General features: G+C 41.7%; 1 pseudogene; it reads right to left on the bottom strand.

The window, feature by feature from the left end:
* LOC102846360 overlaps nucleotides 1-862 on the bottom strand; it is a 14,803-nt pseudogene extending 13,941 nt beyond the window's left edge.
* Between the last annotated feature and the right edge of the window lie 6,898 nt (nucleotides 863-7,760).

Below are 7,760 nucleotides of genomic sequence, written 5' to 3'. Positions count from 1 at the left end.
CTTCACTCTATCTAGGAGGGTCTTCTTGAGGGCGGCTGGGGAGATCTTCTCTTGGTCGGCTATGGATTGTAGCTCTTGTGTTCGAATGCAGGAGGCCTCGACTGCCTTGATGAGCAAAGACCGGAAGCCCCCACTCTCCAGGAACTGCAGGGCGTGGATGGTGGCACCTCCGGGGGAGCAAACGTTGTCTTTGAGCTGACCAGGGTGCTCTTCAGAGTCCAGCAGCATCTTGGAAGCTCCCAACAAGGCTTGTGCCCCGAGTCTGACTGCCAGGCGCCACGGGAGGCCCATTTTCACCCCACCATCATCCAGGGTCATGAACACATAGGCAGGACCACTGTCATTGAGTCCGGCGACAGCATCTATCAGGTTCTCTTCCACCTCCGTGCAGTAGCCCACGCTGCTCATGAGCTGCTCCAGGAGTTGTCCAACCTCCACCAGGGCATGTGTGCCCGCAGAGTACACCGTGGCACCCTCTCGCACCAGCACCGGCGTGTTGGTCATGCAGTGGATCACCCTGGGGGCGGGCTGGAACGCCACCAGCTTCTTCTCCACAGAGCTGATGGGGACACCGACCGCGCAGGAGACCACGATGTGCAGGGGCTTGACGTTGGCCCCAATCTCATCCAGGATGAAGGGGATGACGTGCGGCTTCACGGCCAAGAAGAGGACAACGCTATTGCGTATTCTCTTTGTTGTTTCGGGTCAGGTTCACGCCCATCTTCCTGAGTGCAGACACGGTAGGCAGATCCATGTCCCAGGAGCTGGCTATTATCTTGTGAAGCGACGAGATACCTGCAGCTGTAAATCCCCTCGCCAGCACACAGGCCAGCTGGCCAGCACAGATGAACCCCACGCTCATGGTCCCGGCACTGCAGCCCGGCACTGCAGCAGCAGGGACCCGCTCTGTCTCTCCAGCAGAGACTGTTGGTGTCTCCGAGAGTGAAGAGTGGACCAGATGGTTTTACGAGTGAATTTTATCAAACATTCAGTGAAGAACTGTCACTAACTCTATACAAACTGTTTCAGAAAATACAGAAAGATGAAATTCTCCCAGACTCATTCTATGAAGCATACATATCCTTGATACCAAAGTCAGGTAAAGACACCACCAAAATAGAAAGGTACAGGCCAATATCTCTCATGAACATAGATGCTAAAATCCTGACTAAAACCAGGCCAATAGAATCCAACAGTACATCAAAGAAATAATTCACCATGACCAAGTGGGTATGGAAGGTATGCAAGGATGGGTCAACATAAGAAAAACAATCAGTGTAATATTCATCACATTAACAAAGCAAAGAACAAGAACCATATGATCCTATCAATTGATGCAGAAAAGGCCTTTGACAAAATCCAACACAATCCTTTCTTGATTAAAACACTCAACAAAATAGGACAAGAGGGAAATTTCCTCAACATTGTAAAAAGTATATACGCAAAACCAAGAGCCACATTGTTCTCAATGGAGAGAGATTAAAGGCATTCCCTTTGAGAACAGGAACTAGGCAAGGATGTCCACTGTCACCTCTCTTATTCAATATTGCATTGGAAGTCTTAGCAATAGCAATAAGACAAGAGAAGGAAATAAGAGGTATCCAAATCGGCAATGTTGTTGCTGTTGTTGTTATGTGCCATCGAGTCGCTTGTGACTCATAGTGACCCTATGTACAACAGCCCTAAACTCTGCTCTGTCTTGTCCCAATCGCACTGTCTCCGACACTCCCATCCCAATTATCCCAGTCATTGAATCAATCCACCTCATAGAGGGCCTTCCCCTCCTGCGCTGTCCCTCCACCCTCCCAAGCATGATGTCCTTCTCCAAGGACCGGTCTCTCCTCACAACATGTCCAAAGTATGTTAGACGGAGCCTCAGAATCCTTGCCTCCAAGGAGCCACCCGGTTTAACCCTTTCCAGGACGAATCTGTTTGTTCTCCTAGCAGTCCATGGTATTCTCAATACTCTTCTCCAGCACCACAGCTCTATATGCAGATGATATGATAGTATACTTAGAAACCCCTAAAGATTCAGCAAGAAAACTACTGGACATAGTTGAAGAATTCAACAAAGTGGCAGGATACAAGATGGACTTACAAAAATCAAATGGATTTCTCCTTCAAAACCTACTACACAGCGGTAGTTATCGAAACAACATGGTACTGGTACAATGACAGACACACAGACTAATGAAACAGAATTGAAAATCCAGAAATAGACTCAGCTATCTGTGATGAACTGATATTCAACAAAGAAATAAGACCTATCAAATAGGGAAATGATTACCTCTTCAACAAATGGTCCTGGCAAAACTCTATTGCTACCTGCAGAAAGCTGAAAAAGGATCCACATCTCACACCATACACAAAATCACCTCAAGGTGGACCAGAGACCTGGGAGTAAATCCCAAAACCATAAAGTTCATAAGAGACAAACTGGGATCAAGCTTAGAAGCCACAGTCTACAGTATAAAGAGACTGCCAAATACAGCAAAAAAAAAAAAAGTACAATCTGAAGAGAAAAAACATCTACCCATATGGTCAACTGATTTTTGGCAAGGAGATGAAATCAGTTAATTGGGAAAAGGAAAGCGCCTTTAACAAATGGTGTTGGCAAAGTTGTAGAACTATCTGCAGAAAACTCAAGGAAGACCCACACCTCACACCATACACAAAACCCAATTCAAAGTGGATCAAGGACCTAGGAGTAAAACCAAGGACTATAAACTTAATCAGAGAAAAGCTTGGAATGACTCTAGAAGCCCTAATCCACAACATGAACAGTCTTCCAAGCATCCTGAAAAACCTACAACCAGGAGAGAGTAAAATAGGTGCATGGGACCTTCTAAGAATCAAATCCCTATGAACAACAAAAACTTCTCCAACTGGGTAAAAAGGTAAGCCACAGACTGGGAAAATTTTTTTGGCAATGACATGGCTGACAAGGGACTTTGTTGTTGTTGTTGTTGTTGTTGTTGTTATATGCTGTTGAGTCGCTTGCGACTCATAGTGACCATATGTACAACAGCCCTAACCCATGCTCTGTCCTGTGCCAATCTCACTGTCTCAGACACACTCACTCTGATTACCCCAGTCACTGAATCAGTCTACCTCATAGAGGGTCTTCCCCTCCTGCACTATCCCTCCACCTTCCCAAACATGACATCCCTCTCCAAGGACCTGTCCCTCCTTGCAACATGTTCAAAGTATGTCAGATGAAGCTTCAGAACCCTTGACTCCAAGGAGCAGCCTTGTTTAGGCCTCTCCATGTTGAACCTGTTTGGTTTTTTAGCAGTCCATGGTACATTCAATAGTCTTTTCCAGCACCACAGCTCAAAGGCATCAATTCTCCTTCTATCCTCCCTAGTCTTTGTCAAGCTCTCTGATGCATAGCAAGTGATTGCAAAGACCATTGATTGTATCAGGTGCACCTTAGTCTCCAGAGTGATATCATTGCTCTTCAGTACTTTGGAGAGGTCCTAACAGCAGACTTTCCCATCACAATATGTCTTTTAATTTCCTGACAAGAGACTTCTATCTAGAATTTTTAGAATACTCCAGCACCTCAACAAAAGAAACACTCTAATTGCAAAATGGGCACAGGATATGAACAGACATTTTACCAAAGAAGATGGAGAACAAACACATGAAGAAATGTTAAAAATCCCTATCTCTAAGAGAGATGCAAATCAAAACAAGTATGAGATGTCATCTTATCTCAGTAAGAATAGCAAAGTTCAATGGAGGAGCAAACAACAAATGTTGGTGAGGTTGTGGAGAAACTGGAACCCTTATTCACTGTTTGTGGAAGTGTAAAATGGTGCAACCATTATGGAAAGCAGTAAGGCACTTTCTCAGAAAGTTGCAAATAGAAATACCATTTGACCCAGCAATTCCACTGCTGGGAATATACCCTAAATAAATCAGAACTGCCACCCAAATAGATATATGCACATCTATGTTTATTGCTGCATTGTTCGCAATATCAAAGAGATGGAAGCAAGCCATGTGTCCATCAACAAATGAATGGATAGAGAAGCTGCAGTATATTCACACAATGGAATACTATGCAGCACTAAAAAAACAAAGAACTCATATAATATTATATATTTTATATGAGTGGACCCTGGATAGTATGCGGAATAAAATATCTCCATCACAAAAGGACAAATACTGCCTAATGCTACCATTACAAAACAAGACTGAGATGGTGGCTGGGGCAAAACTAAGAAAAGGGGATAAATAATGAACACTGCATTCAGACAGATGAGGGAAACAACTGTTTAAAAGGGATGTATGATTAGGCATTATTTTCATGACAATAGTCCAGGATAAAAAGCACATAGCAAAATGGACTGGGATGTGGGTGGAAGGAGGAAATTTTGCAATAGTGAATTAATTTTTTTAAAATATTTCATTATTTTGTGTGTGTGTCCCATCAAATCGGATCTGACTGATACAGGAGGAGATTGTTCCTCCTTCTTCAGCAGAGCATCTGGTGGATTCAAACCCTGTACCTCTGTGATTGTAGTGCAGCTTCTTGCCACTAGGCCACCAGAGCTCCCTTGACAGTGAATGAATTTTTTAGAGAGAAAAGTGAACTGGGGTGTGGGATAGGGAGGAGAATGTGCAACAATGAACAAATGGATATCCAAGTTTTCTGTAAACTTTTATTAAAATCACAATAAAAATATTTTTTTAAAACCCTCCCACTGAGTGAAGTAAGTCAGTGGCAAATGGACAAATACTATATGACCCTATTCATATTCAGTAAACAAGCACATATTGCTGCTTACTGTTCAGTCCGTTCTTACTCAAGGCAAACCCATGTATGCAGGAAACTGCTCCATAGGGTTTTCAGGCCGTGATGTTTCAGAATCAATTTGCCAAGCCTATTTCTGCAGCATCTCTGTGTAGGTTTGAACAGTCAACTTTTTGGCTAGTGGGGAAATGCATAACTGTTCAGACCACCCAAGGGATCCAAGTAAATAGATAAAATCCAAACCTACTCTCATCCAGTCAGTTTTGACTCATGATAGCTCTTTATCAGGAAGACGAAGTTATTTTCGGTGCTGACTTTTTGCCCAACACATAACTACATCCTTAGGCTTTTTATAGAGAAACCAAAATTAATGGCAGTTACCAAAGACAGGCAAATGAGGTTGTGTTATTATCTGCATAATGTAGGTTGTTGATGAGTCTTCCTCCAATCCTGATGCCACATTCCTCTTTATAAAGTCCAGTGTCCCAAATGATCTGTTCCGCATATAGATTGAAAAGGTATGGAGAAAGAACACACTCTTTTCCTGATTTTGAACCATGCAGTGCTTCCTTGCTTTGTTCATTCCTGTCTCCTGGTCTAAGTATTTTTGCATGAGTCCAGGTTTTGTGTGAGTACAATCAAGTGTTATGAGAGTCCCATTCTTTTCGATGTTAACACATTTTGTTGTGATCCACACAGTAAATGTCTTTGCAAAGTCAATGAACCACAAATAGACAATCCTCTTTCTGCTTTCAGCCATGGTCCATCAGACATTGCAGTGATAACCCTAGTGCCATAGCCTCTTGTAAAACCAGTTTGTATTTCTGGCAGGACTCTGTTGATGTACTGTTCCAATCATTTTTGGATAATCTTAAGCAGGATTTTGTTTTTTGTGTGATATAGTGATATTGTTCTATAATTTCCACACCTGGTTGGATCACCTTTTTTTTGGAATGGGAATAAAGAATAATCTCTTCTAGTCAGTTAACTAGGTAGGTGTCCTTCAGATTTCTTGGTACAACCTAGTGAGCATGTCCAGGGCTGCATCTGTTTGTTGAAATATGTCAGTTGGTATTCCATCAGTTCTTGGGGCTTTGTTTTTTGCCAATGCCTTAGAGAAGCTTGAACTCTTCCCTTCATCAGCATTGCCTGTTGATCATATATTGTTTCATGAAATTCTTATGTGTCAGCCAATTCTTTTTTGGTAAGGTAACTCTGTACTCCTTCAGTCTTCTTTTGATGCTTCCTGGATCATTCACTTTTCTGTCCATACATTCTACATATTGCAACTAAAGGCTTGAATTTGTTCTTCAGTACCTTTAGCTTGAGAAATGCTGAGGTAGTTTATCCTTTTTTATTTTCTGACTCCAGCTCTTTGCACATTTCATTAAATGCAAAATTTTGTTTCTCCAAACTGAGGAGGATCTGAGCCATTTGCTGCAGAAGGTCAAAGACTGCAGACTTCAACAAGGATTGAAGCTCAACATCAAGAAAATAAAGATTCTCATAACTGGGATAGATGGAGACAAGACTGAGATTGTTAATAATTCCATCTTGCTTGATTCCATAATCAACACTCTCCACACCAGCAATCGGGAAATCAAAAGATTGGTTGCATTAGGAAAATCTGCTGTCAGGACCTCTCTAGAGTGCTGACGAGGAATAACGTCAGTCTAGAGACTAAGGTGCACCTGATGCAGGCCATGGTCTTCACAATTACTTGTTATGCATCAGAGAGCTTGACAATGACTAAGGATGACAGAATTGTTGCCTTTGAGTTGTTGGTGCTGGAGAAAAGTATTGAACATGTTATGAACTGTCAAGAGAAAGGTCTGCTCTGGAGAAGGTAAAACCAAGTTGCTCCTTGGAGGCAAGGATGTTTGAATCTCATCTGACATACTTTGGGCATGTTGTACTTGGAGTAAGACAACATGCTTGGAAGGGTACAGGGACAGCATAGGAGAGGAAGATTCTGGATGAGATCAATTGACACAGTAACGAGGGTAATGGGAGTAGATGTGTCAAAGTCAATGAGATTGGCTGAGGATAGGGCCAGGTTCAGAGCTATTGTGCATAGTGTCGCTATGACTCACAGGTGACTCAATGGCACATAACAACAACGACCAAAGCAAGGAAGAAGTGAGTTTATAGTGATGATTGGAGAATAACATAGATAAAGATATCAAGAGTGGTTATGTAATTTTTAAAAATGTATTCACTATCACTGAATAGATACATACATATATTGTTGAATGGGTTAATATTTTGCTCTTTAAATTTTTATAATTTTTTTAAAAAGTATTTCCCAAAGAGATCTATGTAAATGAGAAAATACACTATGTTCATTGATTGGAAGACTAACATTGTGAAAGTTTAAATACACTAAAAGCAATCTATGTAGATATGATGCAATCCCAATCTAGATCCTGTCATCATTTTTCTAAGAGATAGAAAAAGTAATCACCAATTTTACATGTAAAGGGAAGAGACCTCAGATAAGAAAGGGGATACTGAAGAATAAAAACAAACTGGAGCACTTACACTTTCTGATCTCAAAACCTACAATGTAGCTACAGTAATCAAAACAATTTGGCACTGGTATAGTGACAGGTACATACACCAACTGCATAGAATTGACAACCAACAGAGATCAATTCACCTATGGACAACTGATCTTTGACAAAGAGATGAAATGCATTATGTGGGAGAAAACAGCCTCTTCAAGAAACACTGATAGCAAAATAGGATATTTAATTTGCAGAAAATGAAGCATGACCTACACATCGTATCATATACAAAAAGAAACACAAAATGGATCCAAAATTCTAAAGATCGTAAAAAAAAAAAGGAGATCCAAGATGGCGTGGAGGCAGAGACAGGGTGGTGAGCTGCGGGAGCAGCGGACCACTTAAAGCGGGGCCATTATGGCCTTCTACAGACTTGGGCTTATTGATAATTGAACACATAAACAGTTTATGACTGGCCCTTAGTGAAGATC

Source organism: Elephantulus edwardii, unplaced genomic scaffold (genome assembly GCF_000299155.1).
Source record: "Elephantulus edwardii isolate Elephantulus edwardi_28Jun2011 unplaced genomic scaffold, EleEdw1.0 scaffold00273, whole genome shotgun sequence".
In the NCBI taxonomy this organism is placed as follows: Eukaryota; Metazoa; Chordata; class Mammalia; order Macroscelidea; family Macroscelididae; genus Elephantulus; species Elephantulus edwardii.
Note: the sequence above shows the minus strand (reverse complement) of the source record. Positions and strands in the feature narration are given on the sequence as shown.